Genomic DNA, 16,799 nt, shown 5'->3' on the forward strand with positions numbered 1-16,799 from the left:
CACAGACGAAAGGCTTTAGCCAGTAACGTATCCAAATGTTTTACTTTAAGTCTCAAAATAAGTCTTTGTCAAAGTTGAGAATAGATCTTGTATGTATTGAATCCCCTCACTGCAAAAGAAGCCTAATATATATTTCATTCTTCCAACTAGGATACCAGGGCACTTTCAGTAAGTCCCCAGTTCTTCATGATATTTGAGTAACAAATGCATCATGCAACATCTTCAGGTGAATTAAACAGAGGAAATAAGGAGAGGAAATGCAATTAATGCATTAGTCTTGGATCTGAGGTTTAGTGTGTTTTGCATGTACATTTTGAACAAGCTTCAGAACTTCATAAAGAAAAAAGGTTGGAAGAAGATCCTAACTAACCATGCAGAGGATGAATGGAGATTTTTGACATTTAGGGCACATAGAATTATGAGATAAAATATTTGGCATTGCCAAGCTTTCACTGCTCTAATTCACCTGCCTTCCAAATCTCCATATCCTGTTTCTGCTGTTCTTGCATGACATCCTCTCCCAAACTCCTGCATTTTTCAAACCTCAGTTTGTGTCTCCTGTTGAGGAGACCTCCTTTCTCTACCTACACAGTACTCACCATAACACGCCTCCCCAACTCACTTCCGGCAATGGCTAATTCTTTCACATGCTCCTATCATGTCCAGCACACCAAGATGTTAGAGCATGTCTAGGGACCACACAGACTCATACCTGTGCCACACTGTTGAGAGAAGAGGTCCTGAGACAATCTTGCTCTAACAGGAGCTCTTTCTGACTAGTTGTACATACAGCAATAGTGAGAAATGAGTTTGCCTGTGGCTGTCTGCCCCAAGGAGCTGAGCTAATCCTAGTTTGTCACACCTGTGCACCCAACTGCAGGAATTTCACTTCCTGGAGGGGAGCTATATCCATAACATGCCATGGCAATCACTAGGGATGCATGCAGCACACTGTCCAAGGAGACAGAAAATTTACTAGGAGATGGTTATTTACATTTAATCCTACCCACTCTACACAACATGTTACATTTTCCCTGCTGCGAAGTGAAGGTGAATCTGGAGGGCTTGGGGATGCAGGGGAGTTCCCCTCACTGGCTTGGTGGGCTCCAACCCACTTCTCCCATCCCTGCCAGACACAGGTGGCTGATGCAGTTCCCATTTGTAGGTCTGGCTAGTGGCAGGGCTGAGCAGGTACACAACAGGCACAGATACACAACACACACAATTTCAGTAGTGTGCCTATATACACACAGAGAAAACAGCACACTCATACAGAAAATAGTCAGGAATAGAGCTTAGTAAGAAGATAGGGTAAACTGTGGTGACAACATGCAATGCTCAGCCAGGCAAGGGTACCAACCAGCAGCCTGCTTGCACTTCACCGGCACTTTTTATCCCCCCTCACCTCTATTTTTCCTTGCTCATTCTTTCCCTATTCATTTTGATCTGCCCTTATCTCCCCTCAGATGAGCAACACACTCTACATACTTTTTCCCATTGGTCCCAGTTTTGCTACATCCATGCCCATGTTTGGTGTTTCTGATCCCATTATCTAGGTCATCTAAGCTTTCTACAGCATACTGACAGGGTTACCTAAGTTCTGTTGGTACTGCAAGATTTCACTCCCCCAAAGGTTCCCAACACTGCCCTCCAATTATCTGTGAAAGTTCACTTATCATGTAACATGTATTCACGTATCATGGAAATTCCCATTAAGCACCTGTGAAAACCAGCTAAGTTCACAACACTGTCTGTACCCAAAGTTAGTATTTCTGATCCCATTACTGAGATCATCTCAGTCTTATATGGTATTACTGATATGGCTACCTAGGTGCTGTTGGCTTTGCAAGACTCCCTTTCCCAAAACATCCTCCTCACAATTTTCTGTGAAGTTTGGATATTTCTCTTGTAACTACCCTTTAGTCATCTGTGAAATCTGACCCACTCCAGCACACACCTTCCCTCCACTCACCACTTCTGTCACCCCTTCTCACACCTCTCCATGCCTTTAGTTTTTCCTTCCTCTAGATCTGCCTATATTCCAATTGCTTATCCAGTTGTATTGGTTTTGTGTGGCAAGGTTTTGGGGGGGGGGGCGTTACAGGGGTGGCTTCTGTAAGAAGCTGCTGGAAGCTTCCCCTGTGTTTGAGAGAGAGTCTATACCAGCCGGCTCTAAGACGGACCCACCACCAGCGATAGTGGTAACGCCGCTGTGATAACATTTTTTAAGAAGGAAAAAAAAAAAAAAGTTGGGATGTGGAGAAACAGCCGCCAGAGAGAGGAGTGAGAACACGTAAGAGAAACAAGCCTGCGGACACCAAGGTTAGTGAAGAAGGAGGGGCAAGAGATGCCCCAGGCGCCGGACCGAAGATTCTCCTGCAGCCCATGGGGAAGACCATGGTGAGGCAGGCTGTCCCCCTGCAGTCCAGGGAGGTCCACAGTGGGGCAGATATCCACCTGCAGCCCATGGAGGACCCCACGCCGGAGCAGGTGGGTTCCCAAAGGAGGCTGTGACCCCGTGGGAACCCTGCGCTGGAGCAGGCTCCTGGCAGGACCTGCGGATCTGCGGAGAGAGGAGCCCACGGAGCAGGTTTTCTGGCAGGACTTGTGACCCCGTGGGGGACCCGCGCTGGAGCAGTGTGCTCCTGAAGGACTGCACACCGTGGAAAGGACCCATGCTGGAGCAGTTCGTGAAGAACTGCAGCCCGTGGGAATGGCCCATGTTGGAGAAGTTCATGGAGGACTGTCTCCCATGGGTGGGACCCCACACTGGAGCAGGGGAAGAGTGTGATGAGCCCTCCCCCTGAGGAGGTGAAGCAGCAGAAAATAACATGTGATGACTGTAAACCCCCATCCCTGTCCCCCTGTGCCGCTGGGGGGGCTCGGTGGAGAAATCCGGGAGTGAAGTTGTGCCTGGGAAGAAGGAAGGGGTGGAGGGAAGGTGTTCTGAGATTTCGTTTTATTTCTCATTACCTTACTCTGGTTGATTGGTAATAAATTGAGTTAATTTTCCCAAACTGAGTCTGTTTTGCCCATGACAGTAATTAGTGAATGATCTCTCCTGTCCTTATCTTGACCAGCAAGCTTTTTGTTATATTTTTCTCTCCCCTGTCCAGCTGAGGATGGGGGAGTGATACAACGGCTTTGGTGGGCACCTTGGTGTCCAGCCAGGGTCAACCCATCACACCAGTTATTAACCTTCTAATCTCTCTTCAACCCTGAAGATGGATACTTAGAGAAAACTAGATAATTCATGAAATCTAAGCAGATCTGACTTCCCTTGGATAGGGAATTTGGAATTTTTACACATATTTATCCTCCACCAGAGAATAAAGAATTCTTTTTCATTTGTATTGTTGGTTTTCTCCCCTTCAAGTCCAAGAAAAGCAGCATCTTAACATAGTCCTCCTCCCTTTTCCTCCACCAGGTTTTTGCCTCTGTTAACAGGAAAACAGTCATCAAAAGAACTCTCTCCAGCAGATGTCAGCTCCTACTTCTTGTAATGAGAATTTCACAATGAAAACAAGCAGAGAAAAGGGGATGATGAAGCAGGGCTCTTCAGCATCAGGAAGATGAAAAGTCTCCCTTCCCATTTACCAGTGGTGTAACAGCTGAGCTCCCATTAGTTTAACTCATGCACTTGGGTTTCATTTCTTTGCTACCATTAATCACTTTATCTCTCACTGAGAAAGCAGAAAGGCACACAGGATTCTGCTTTTTAGGATCATGACAAAATTCCCCCAATGGAATAAATCACATAGAAAAGAGTGAATAAAGCATATTTTTTTAATCAAAATTGTCAAAGACTCCTTAATGTTGTTATAAATAACTGTGCTTTGATATTTTGGAATATTTGCATGTGGCTAATACAGTCATACAGGCCAAGCCAGCTCCAGGAGCTGTCAAATTAAAACCCTACTGCCTATATCACCTATTGCTCTAATCTCCTCAGATCACATAGCAGTTCAGTCAGTCCTGTTTCTCAGCCTTCCAATTTCCTGCAACACCAAAACACAGTTGTGATCCATTTACACTGCAGAAACACCTGCCACAGAAAAGATTAATTATCAGTAGCTCTTACAGTAAGTAAAGATGTACAACAGAGCTCTAGCAGGAGCACCAGAGTTTTGCCATGAAATGAGCATTTTTATAAGAGTCCCTCAGCACTATGCTGCTGTGCTTGACTGTGTTCTGAGCAGGAAGCATCACTGTCTCCTCTCTTTGAAATGGTATGTTGTGGTCCAATGCAGCCTCGAATCAAGAAGGGACAGCCCTGGTCACCAATAATTCCTGGCATCCATGCAGTAAGTATCTAGATAAACAAGGCCCGCATAGCAAATTCCTTCAACTTCTTTGCAATAGATACAGCTCTGCAACTAGAGAAACAATAACTCAACACCAACAGAAAAGGTAGAAATTAAATCAGTGGAGTAACGAAGCAACTTCAGATTCCTGAATAAGGAATTGGGGGAAAATAGGCAAATAAATCACTCCCCGTTGTCATTGTTGTATTTAAGTTAGTAGGAGTTGAAGGGGATTCAATTTCATAAGCCAATACTTTGCAGAAAATGTAATTTTGATAGCATTCAATTTGGGGCACCCTCAAAAGATGCTTTCCAGAGGATATGGAACATCTGACTTCTGATAATCAGGGCTTCTAATTTCAAGTTAGGCATCTAAAATCACTTTTTCAAAATTACAGCATTCATTATTAAGGCACAGAATATTAGTGATCAATTCACTATGTTGTCGTGGTTTAACCCCAGCCAGCAACTAAGCACCACGCAGCCGCTCACTAACTCCCCCACCACCCAGTGGGATGGGGGAGAAAATCGGGAAGAGAAGTAAAACTCCTGGGTTGAGATAAGAACAGTTTAATACAACAGAATAGAAGAAACTACTAACAATAATGATAACACTAATAAAATGACAACAGCAATGATAAAATGATTGGAATGTGCAAATGATGCACAGTGCAATTGCTCACCACCCGCCAACCAACACCCAGCTAGTCCCCTGAGCAGCGATTCCCTCCCCTCCTTCCCCGTTCCTATACTAAATGGGACGTCCCATGGTATGGAATACCCCGTTGGCCAGTTTGGGTCAGCTGCCCTGGCTGTGTCCTGTGCCAACTTCTTGTGCCCCTCCAGCTTTCTCGCTAGCTGGGCATGAGAAGCTGAAAAAGCCTTGACTTTAGACTAAACACTACTGAGCAACAACTGGAAACATCAGTGTTATCAACATTTTTCGCATAATGAACTCAAAACATAGCACTGTACCAGCTATTAGGAAGACATCTATCCCAGCTGAAACCAGGACATATGTAAATTCAAATTCTAAAGAATATTAATTTATTCAAATGATTTCTTCAAAGTCAAAACTGACATGTAAGCACTCAGCATTTACACATACCCTTATGCAATTGCTCTCCAATCATTTTAAGTGTAACCATAAATACTACTATTTAAGGCCCAGCCAAGAGTGAGGACTCGCTATTATAAACACTGTAAAAGATTAGTACATTACAGCAAAGAGCATGCAGCCTGAGCAGACAAAACAGATGAAACGTGGAGAAAAGAATATAAACACAAAGCAGAGTGGTCAAGGATTTATCCTTATTTCTTTGGAAGAGAGAATACGTTAGTAAGCTAGGAATAAGCTAAACAAAGAGCAGTGAAGAAAAAGAGGACGTTGATACTAAAGGCAATGAGAGAGAAATTAAGGGCAAATGTGGAGCAAAACCAATATGAAAAATAATCATAGACTGGGAAAGTGGGAGGGAAATAAAGGATTGGATAACATGATCAATTGTCACAGAACAGAGGACATCTAGACAGAGCCCAGGAAAGATACTGAAACTCCAAAGACTCCTGCTTTGCCCTCTTCCACATAATCCAATCCACTCAATGAAAGAATATACTTAAGTGAGCAATTATCTATCATCACACAGAACACCTTTACCTGAACTGAGGTACCTGATTTTTCAAGTTAATATTTAACACTGTATACTCCAAAACTAAATTTATCTCAGCCCCACTCCTCCATAGTGCTCAGTTCAAGCCTTAGTTTTATAGGGGTATCCAACTTTAATATTCTTTCGATACCTTAAAGGCTAGCAGGTTCTTGTAATTATTAATTTAGTAATACAGTATCTGAAACGAAAAAACATGTAACTAAAAAATGTCATTTAATGTTGTATAAAGTATGCTTAGGTCACTAATAATTTATTTTAAAAGTCACCTCAGGATTGGCATTTCTGTTCCTTTTCAAATTTCCCTACTGATCTCGATTTGTCACAAGCAAGTGTTTGTATGTTGGCTAACATGCTCTACACCTTGCTCTATTTTCATTGGTCTGTTCATCTGCATTACAACTGAATTTACTATATATATATATTGTTTTACATATGTCAAATAATTTCTGCTCTCTATTACCCCTAAAACTGCTTTTATGTAGCTCCCAAGGCTGCTTTCCTTTGCTGACCAGTATCTGACCATGGCTAGTTAGTTTTTAGCCATGGGGCCTCTGGTATCCTCATGTACCTGTCCTTTCAAAGCTTCTGCCCATGCCTGTGCTCCTCTGCTCTGGTCTAGGATCATAGATAGCTCACTTTCCACAAAATAACTACTTGTAATTACTTTGCATTAGATTAAAAAAATTCATAATGTTATGTATTATGCCACACAACTATACAAGGCTAAGCAAAAGTTAAAACAAGGTAGGTAATAGTTCCCTGGTCACTAGATAATAATCTAGCAACAATTAGATAATTACTGTTACAGCTAAACAAGCTAAAAAAAAATAATCTCCAGGCTGGCCAAAACAAGCCCAGACAAACCCTGGCAGATGTTAAGTCCGTGCTGTTAGTTTAACACAATGCTGTGACCAGTTGCAAGCAACAGCAACTCCACATTTACTGGGCTACAAGACTACGCCATAGATCATACAAACACATCCATCGCAGTAAAAAGATGGATTACACAGCTCTATTTTCCTGGTTACCTGTGCAGATCTATAACAAGACATTGTTATCTGGTATGGTTTCATTCACTAACAGAACTTTGTTTTATTCAGTACACTTGCTATCTTCAATTTCCTATTGCTTTACAGTTTAATATTAGGAGTGTAGGTAAGATTTCAGCTGTTATTTCTGCTCCATGTACCAGGCTTACTCTAAACAGCATCTGTATATCTGGTTTGGCTGTATCTTTTTTCCATTAATATTCACCTTTCCTTTCTTCTTATAAATCCATTAGGATACAAATTACATTTCCAGAAACCCAGCTAAAAAAATATCTGAATCAGTCTCTCATCATTCAAGGACAAAAATGTTTTATACTTTCACAAATGGAAGATTAAACTCCAAATCTACATTTGATACAGAAATCCTGAGTAAATATTTAAATATTCAAGCATATGCTCTTTAACTTTAAGCAATCAAAGTGTTTGTCACCTCCAAATAGTTCAAATAGGAGCAAGACTAACAAAGAATAAGATTATCTGAAAACTGGAACCGAGTAAAGCTTGTTTTGATTTTTCTGCCTGTGTAGTTTGTGATCCTTTAAATTATGCTTGGTCATATCTGCAAGACTATCCTCACAGTTATAATGGTTAAAAATACTCATGAATGTGCTCTGAGAATTTAAGAGTTATTAAAATACAAAGAGGCCCACATCAAAATCATCAGAATTAACTTTCTAGGAACCACAGGTCTGTAGCATGATAAACAGGCATGGGAAAAAAGTAGGCAGGGATCCCATGAATTTTTTTTTCTCTAGGACTCGGGCTGTAACCTTGACCATTGAGTAGCATGTGTCATACGACTGCATTTCCTGCTGAAATTCCTTTGAAGATTTTAAGTTTCTCATGCTCCTTCCAGTGCCCTCAAAGCTGTTTTGTCATTTCCTTGTTTAATGTTTTAACTCTGAGATTTCTCTGCAATTCGTTAATAGAGCAGCAAAATCACTGCAGTTTTTTCCTTAAAAAAAAAAAAAAGTCTAATGGGAAACATTTTATAGTGATTTCCTTTTAAAAAATACTTATGGGAAAGTTTCTGTAGTGACTTTCTAGATCTTGGAGTAAAGAGTCTGTATTGCAAGTAAGAGAATTTTGAAGAAATACCATGTAATTTGTTTCCACTAACAAAACTAGGAAGCTGAGCTGAAATTTATACAATTTTATGCTTTGGAAATTGATAAAGAGCAATTCCATTTTAAGAGATGAAGGTAGAGATAGAAATCATAAGGTTCCATAGTAAGAATTTTCCAGTTTTGTTGGAGCGGGTGCAGGAAAACCAGTCTTAAACAAAAGGTCAAAGTTGAACATGTGAAGAAGGGGTGAAAAGAACTCAGGAAGAAAAAAACCAAAAAACCAAAAACCCAACTGTTTCTTTTTCTTTCCCCTACACCACATCTCTTTCAAATCAAAGACCTTCTACCTAAGCCTCCAAAAAGCTGATTTCTCCAAGTTACCCAAGTTCCTTGCCTGATTTCTGTTGGAAGCTTAACAAAACCAAAGCATTCCTAAGGAACTTTACAATTTCAAGGACGCAGTGTTTCCCAACAGAAAGGCATTCTTTCAAAAAATTGTGAACACTTTAAATATCAATACCAGTGTTTCAGTGTTGGCTCAGCCATTTTAGAGTAACATTTCAGTCAACACTTCTGAATTTTATTATATTCATTCACTTTCCTGCTATTCCCACAGCTTCAAGGATTTGAACTTAAAAATAAATTTATGCTTATATTGAAAAATGTTTCAGAATTCCATTTAATAACCTCGAAGGAGAAGGCAAATAAAGAAACTGCCCTGCTAAACTTACTGCATATTTAAAATCTTATGAGTTGGTGGTTTTTTAATCCTTAGTGCTGGAAAATGGAAATGGCAACTCATTAGAAGGTCCAACAGAGAAGCACCTGGCATATACACTGTAATAGTAAAGGTTTTATACTCAACCTCTACAAATAAATAGAAAAATCTCTCCAAAACCAGTAAGTTTAGTGCCTTTGCCTGATTTTATTAAGATGACAGTTTTGCCTTTTTTCCTCTCAGTTTTTTTTATGTACTGCTTCTTTCTTTAGGTTTCCTTAGGTTTTAAAGAACATTTGTCTGTTCACTCTTGTCTGAATACTGTGAGTTTTATTATGCCTCAAAGGAGTATAAATAAAGCTATCAAAAAACCATGCATTTTTCCTCTTCCTAAATTTCAAGGTGAAATTTGTTTTCAAACTAGGTATGTCCTTCATTTCTCCTATTGTTTGCATATGCTAATTTCTATGCAGATCAAAAGTTGGACACATTCTAGTGCTTGAAGTTCATAATCACAAGACAAAACATATTTATATGTGACTGAAAAGTGGTGTGCTCAGTTTCCACTCCATATGAAAAGGGTATGGAAAAAAACCACAGCACCAATATACTTGGCAAGAGGCTAGTGAAGGGAAGGCAAAATTTTGTTTTATGATTGCTGAACAAAAACTGGATGAGAAAATAGTCCCCTTTCCTCCCCCCCCCCCCCCCCCCGGCCCCGCGACCACCTGAGAACTTTAGCTTATGGAAATAAACTGTTCAAATAAACTATTTTCTATGGTTCTGAAAGACATGTTTCTTTGATAAGCAAGAAAAAATTGCTTAACTTCCACAGAAATTAGTGCCATTAAATACAGGTGTAATGAAGAACACCATATTATGGTGAATACAAAATGACCTCAGTTTACAATGATAAAGCAACAAAAAACACCTTTGCTGTTCTTAATCTTGTGGTTCACAATGGTGGTAGCTGAACTTGCCGCACTGCACAGTCTGCTAAACAAGGCTGAGGACAGAGAGAAATTTGGACAGTGCCGAACCCTACGCTCTCTTTCCTGACTTTTGCCAGCTACGGCTGTGTGTATCACTGCAAAGAGCTTAACAGCATACTCTCTAAACATAGGATGGGTTGGATTTTTTTAGAACTTAATTTCAGCTTATATGCAGATCAGCAGAGTGTGTTGAGCTGGCTCCATCCCATCACTCCGTTGCATCACATGACCCTTTCTGGGCAGGCAGTACACAACCACATCATCTTGTTTGGTTATGACAATCACTATGAAACTGGCAACTTAGTCTGCAAATTTGTATTGCTTTTTTAGGCTCATGATGCTATTTCCAGAAGTCTCACATCTGCGAACCAACATACATAAAATGTCTTGTCCTTTTTTGGAAACACCAAGTTATGAACTATTTAGTCCTAATCAATATATTACGTGAAGTTAATCAGCTTGTCTTATTACAGATCTTTAAATCTTAAGAATTATCTTGTACTGGATTGGTCAACAAATATGAAAAGTAGCATTGCTTATACTAAATTATTGATAATGAATAAGTTCCAAGCCCCTTGTGAAATTATTTCTGTATTTTCCCCTGCTTCTCCCTTTTTCCTCCCTAGATTTCTTCTCTGTCCCTTTTCCTTAATTCCTGATGTTTTGCTTGTGCTCTATCATTTTACACCAAAAATTAATGCCCTTACAAGTCACCTGTTACAAATACTCCTATATATTTTTTTCAGACATTGAAAAACATAGATACAAGAACAGTTCAAAGAGCAATTTTAATTTGCCATCATACCTGTTGTCGTGGTTTAACCCCAGCCAGCAACTAACCACGCAGCTGCTCACTCACTCCCCCCGCATCCAGTGGGATGGGGGAGAAAATCAGGAAAAGAAGTAAAACTCCTGGGTTGAGATAAGAACGGTTTAATAGAACAGAAAAGAAGAAACTAATAATGATAATGATAACACTAATAAAATGACAACAGTAGTAATAAAAGGATTGAAATGTACAAATGATGTGCAGGGCAATTGCTCACCACCCGCCGACCGACACCCAGCCAGTCCCCGAGCGGCAAATCCCTGCCCCCCCTCTTTCCAGTTCCTAAACTAGATGGGACGTCACATGGTATGGAATACACTGTTGGCCAGTTTGGGTCAGGTGCCCTGGCTGGGCATGAGAAGCTGAAAAATCCTTGACTATAGTCTAAACATTACTGAGCAACAACTGAAAACATCAGTGTTATCAACATTCTTCACATACTGAACTCAAAACATAGCACTGTACCAGCTACTAGGAAGACAGTTAACTCTATCCCAGCTGAAACCAGGACACCTGTGTGAAGTAGAAGCTCATGAGTTTGAAAATCATTTGTTTTAATTCTTTTGGGGGTACAGGGAGAAATAACCAAATTAAAAATGCCCTATAAAACTATTCTTTCTTCCTTCTTCTAAACACAATTTTCTATGATCCTTCCTGTGAGCTGAAACTTTCAGAAGCCAACCAGCATCTCAACATGAATTCTTTTATGTCAAAGATTATGTATTAATGCAAAGCACACAATGTCTATGCTGAGGAAAGACAGTGGTCAGATGAAGGTGAAGACTCAATAAAGTCTGTTGAAGGCAGAAATGAGAGAAACTATCCTTACAGTATAGAAATAGTTCACAAGTAAAGATAGAAGGCCGCCTGGGTATTTGCAAGTTCTGCAAAGGCTTCTGAAGCTGAGGTGTAACTGGGACACAGACTGAACCTCTAAGTTGTGGGTTTAGCATTTTTTGTGTTTTGGTTGTGATTTGGGGGGTTTTGTTTTGTTTTTTTTCTTAATGTACTCAGACTGCAGGGACAGCAAAGCTTTGTCAGCCTTTAATTCCACAGAGGAATGCACATGAGAAACAGCTGTAACTTTAAAAGGTGTTTTCTGCTGTCTGTATGCCCCTTCTTTAGATTTCCCTTGAGAATACAGTGTCAGAGGAAAAGCACTACAGTCCTGGACTGACAGCCCTACGGATCAGGAGATTGAAGTTATCCCAAACAGGGAAAAACCTGTGTCAATACAGCAAGGCACAGTCCCCTCTCCAATCCCCTTCTTCAATTTGACACCAGCCTGAGACTTCAGTTGAGCTGTTTCCAGCTATCAGGATAGCAAAATATTTATAAAGTTGGTTCTGGGTACTCATGTTAGGATACCATACAGAGCCTGACACTTGAGAAAAATGGGTCACATCACATCACTAGTCTCTGGCAGAAATTATATTTGAAACATATGTTGCTACCATAAAGTGCTGGTTTTATTTTAGGAAGAGATGAATCTGAAGCAGTCCACATTGCACAAAGAACTACCAATATTGCCATATTGCCAGATTTGGTTCTGAAAGCTGCATTTTAGTTCTGAAGGAAAAACTGTTTTGAATCTCCTAAATGAAGTACAATAACACCAACTGCTGCTATCTTAAACGATGACTGCTAGATGCTATTACTATAAAACCATGAACTACTTCCAGCACAAAGCTGTCATGGTTTAATCCCAGCCAGCAACTAAGCACCACGCAGCTGCTCACTCACTTCCCCCCATCCAGTGGGATGGGGGAGAAAATAGGGAAGAGAAGTAAAACTCGTGGGTTAAGATAAGAATGGTTTAATACAACAGAATAGAAGAAACTACTAACAATAATGATAACACTAATAAAATGAAAACAGTAGTAATAAAAGGATTGGAATGTACAAATGATGTGCAGGGCAATTGCTCACCACCCGCCGACTGACACCCAGCTAGTCCCCCAAGCGGCGATTCCCTGCGCCCACTTCTCAGTTCTTATACTAGATGGGACGTCCCATGGTATGGAATACCCCGTTGGCCAGTTTGGGTCAGGTGCCCTGGCTGTGTCCTGTGCCAACTTCTTGTGCCCCTCCAGCTTTCTCACTGGCTGGGCATGAGAAGCTGAAAAAGCCTTTAGACTAAACACTACTGAGCAACAACTGAAAACATCAGTGTTATCAACATTCTTTGCATACTGAACTCAATACTTAGCACTGTACCAGCTACTAGGAAGACAGTTAACTCTATCCCAGCCGAAACCAGGACAAAAGCTCATTTACCTCATGAATCTGCTGCAACCCATCTTTGGCCTTAGCTGCCAGTGAAGCTCTGTCATCTCTATTCAGATGCAAACTTCCCCTGATCTGAGTAATAAGATAGAAACCACCCTGGGGAGGGGGAAGACCCAGCAAGAAAATATCTTCCTGGTTACAAAACAATAAAAACATCTCCCCCAGAAAAGTCAGTGGAGAAGTACTTTATTCTTGCAATTAGATATTATTAAAGAACTCCTGTGTCATTCTTTAGCTTTGAAATGGCCCTTCCAGATGTTACACATCTCAGTCACATATTTCTATATCTGTCCTGCCTCCTTTCACTTGCTCAGTGATTGTGCAACACAGATGCACAGAATAACCAGAAGCAAGCTTCAGGGTCCAAAGAAAGAAAAACTGTTGGAGCTGAGAGCTTTTAGCACCTGCATTTATCAAATGTTTTGAAGAATTTGACTTCCACTCCTTTTCTAAAGTCTCTATTCTAACAGAATATTTAGGAAAGGAAAAAATTTTTACAGAGAAAAAAACCACTGCAGTCCTCTGCTCTATTCTTATTCATGGAAATCTTCTTTCACACATGATGTTGCTGTATCAGTAAAATACAGCAGATTGTGTGGGCATGTCCTTTAATAATTTGGAGATAAAAATAATGGAGCAATTACAAGGTAACGTATACACCTTAAAAGAAAACCTTAAAGAACCCTGATGCTCAAATTTAATGGCTAATAATATTTAATATCATGGTTGCCTCTAAAGTATAGCACACATCAAGACCATATCACTTTACAAAGTCCTCACTCTGGTCAGATATAATTGACAGTTTTCTAAGTATGATTACGTCCTCTGATCTGTGCTACAATTTCTTTATTAGATCTTGGTTGTTTATCTGCACTATGATTACTACAGAATTCCAGACCACTAAAAGTTTCTTGACTGCTGCTTTTAAACAATTAGAAATATATAACAAAACACTTCTGCAAAGCTCAGGGAGAAAACTTTTAAATATTATATACTAAGACATCAGACTGTTAATTAATGCCAATATATTGATGACATCTGGAAACACTGTTTGGAAAAATAGCACACATGCTTTTCACGTCTAACACTTCTACTTTAAGAACTAAAAAAAAAAATAAATCATATTAATGTACTGGCTCTAATCCAAAAGCTAATGTCCAAAATCAAAACCAGTGTCCCAAGATAAACCACTCTCTAGCTGATAATGTGCTCTGAAAAGCCAGATAATGGCCCCTTCATTTGCAATGGGTACATACATCACGCCACCTTCCCACACAGGAATTAATTTCTTCATTTTGATCCATTGCATTTCCCTATAAAGAGAACAGATTGTCTTTATCAAATGAGTGAACTCTGGAACTGGTTCAACATCTGGGGCAAGATATTTTCAGCAACTGTTATTTTTAACATGTATGAACTTGTTCTACTAAATTTCCTTCTAGCATTGTCCAAATAAACCTGTCTGATTATGTAAATGTTTCATATGTTCTGCTTTTTCTTTTTTTAAGCTACTTTGATAGCAAATGACGTTCTTGTGACAGTTACAGCAGATTGTATTTTCTGGTACAGTAAAGCAAATCTCTCCAAACTTTTTCTGTACAGTAAAGCAAACCACTCTAAAAATCACTTCATTTTAAGACTAAAACACACTATGATGATCACCCAGCTTCCCACAGAACAAATCAGAGAATTTAATCTTGTAATTCCTCCATCTAACTCATCTCTGAAACTCGTTATTCCATGCGCATCTTGAAGAATCTCAGTCTCTAATAAGCAACCATCTAGAGTTTTTCTGTTGACTTTGAGTAGTAGTTGACATATCCATTTATACCATGGATCATTGCAAGCAAGAATCTTACACCCTCATATTTATTGGACAGGGCATCTTGGTATACTTCATACAAACAAGAGTTGAAGGACTGCTCTGCCAAGAATTGAATCAGTCCTTGGTGCCTCAACAATAGCAGAAAGCCTCATGAAAGCATTGAGTTTATCCTGAATAGTTCCTTTTATGTTAGGAATGGGGATGCTTCTCAGGAGATTCATGACCTTGCCTGGGTTCAGATGGAACATGCCACAAAGACAAGAGGAGGTTCCCTTCGGCAGCCTTCTTGAAGGCCAGCAAAACCTGCTGTGCACTTGAAACAGGCTTGTGACATGGCCATAGTTTTAGCTTTATCAGCTAGCAACAATGACAGTTGTCTGAAAGAACTATTTCTGTAATAGAAAGCCTTCCTGACCTCCCCTGTATGAAGAACTAAGCATCAAAGACATACTCTGTGGAAAAGAAGGCAAATTAATTCTTGAGTAATCAGGAAAAGCAGAGGGACATCAAAGCACAAAAAGATATTTCATCAGAAGGGATTAAATCGCCTCCAATACCTTGTTAGAGGCAATAGCTGTGGGGAAAGACATCATTACAGAAAAGTGCAACAGCAAGGTAAACAAGTAAGTTACCAGTGGTAAAATGAAGGCCTGACAAGTATAATCATATTGACTTCCCTCACAAGACAGGCTTGGTAGAGGTATCTTTACTGTTAACCTTCTCAGGAACTGTAAAGCAATAGGGTGAAAAAACAGATGCTTCCTGAAATTGATAGGCTGATATGTAAGAGCTCTATTAAATTTCACTTGGCATACAAGGGAGAAATTTGAGATCTCTAAACTTTATTACTCCAAAACATTCATTACTCAGTTCCAGAAATAAGAAATGCTGAAAACCTGGTTCACTTTGTGAGGTACATGCATCTCAGAGATCTTTTTACTGTTAGTGAAAAGCAACTTTATTGATGAGGAGAAATAACACTGAGAAAAAGATTGATTTTATGAGACGAAACACAGAGAGACGAGATCAGTGAGACTTCAAGACCTCTGTGAGATTTGGGAGCAAAAAATAAGATCTCAGAGTGTTCATAAGATGCATAAAACTATCTGGATGACAGGTTTTTGCCTTGTGTCTCACTGTTGTGGTTTAATCCCAGCCAGCAACTAAGCACCACGCAGCCGCTCACTCACTCCCCCACCACCCAGTGGGATGGGGGAGAAAATAGGGAAAAGAAGTAAAACTCATGGGTTGAGATAAGAATGGCTTAATAGAACAGAAGAAACTAATAACGATAACACTAATGAAATAACAACAGCAATAATAAAAGGACTGGAATGTACAAATGATGCGCAGGGCAATTGCTCACCACCCACCGACCGACACCCAGCCAGTCCCCAAGCGGCAATCCCCCGCCCCCACCCCCCAGTTCCTATATTAGATGGGACGTCCCATGGTATGGAATACACCGTTGGCCAGTTTGGGTCAGGTGCCCTGGCTGTGTCCTGTGCCAACTTCTTGTGCCCCTCCAGCTTTCTCACTGGCTGGGCATGAGAAGCTGAAAAAGCCTTGACTTTAGACTAAACACTACTGAGCAACAACTGAAAACATCAGTGTTATCAACATTCTTTGCATACTGAACTCAATACTTAGCACTGTACCAGCTACTAGGAAGACAGTTAACTCTATCCCAGCTGAAACCAGGACACTTACCCTAACCATTGAAGACAGCGCCTGTCTTGCATCAGTAAATATATTCAGCTGGAGGGGAAGAAGGCACATACCCTAAGTTAAACTAGGAGATAACAGGAAGAGACTACTGACTACCAGGCTTCAGATTAAAAAAAAAAAAAAACAACGCAAAATCTGATTACCCCATTACCCTATTAGAGACAAACAGAAGTCTCTCAGAATAACATGAAACCTGAAAAAAATATGCTCACAATAGTAGAATCTCCCACTTATGAATAAGCATAGAGTGACTCAACTCATTCACCAGTGTTTAGCAGATCAAGGAGGTAAACTGATAGGCAGACAGGTCTAATTCTTTGTTCATGAG

General features: G+C 40.2%; 1 long non-coding RNA gene across 1 annotated transcript in view; it reads right to left on the minus strand.

Annotated features, from left to right (window-relative positions):
• The window catches only part of LOC142036016 (uncharacterized), a 51,724-nt gene extending 40,655 nt beyond the window's left edge, over positions 1–11,069 (minus strand). The window contains exon 1 of the long non-coding RNA XR_012652033.1: positions 10,606–11,069. This is a non-coding gene — a long non-coding RNA (uncharacterized LOC142036016). The remainder of the gene's footprint in view (positions 1–10,605) is intronic.
• Positions 11,070–16,799: the final 5,730 nt, after the last annotated feature.

Source organism: Buteo buteo, chromosome 10, assembly GCF_964188355.1.
Source record: "Buteo buteo chromosome 10, bButBut1.hap1.1, whole genome shotgun sequence".
NCBI lineage: Eukaryota > Metazoa > Chordata > Aves > Accipitriformes > Accipitridae > Buteo > Buteo buteo.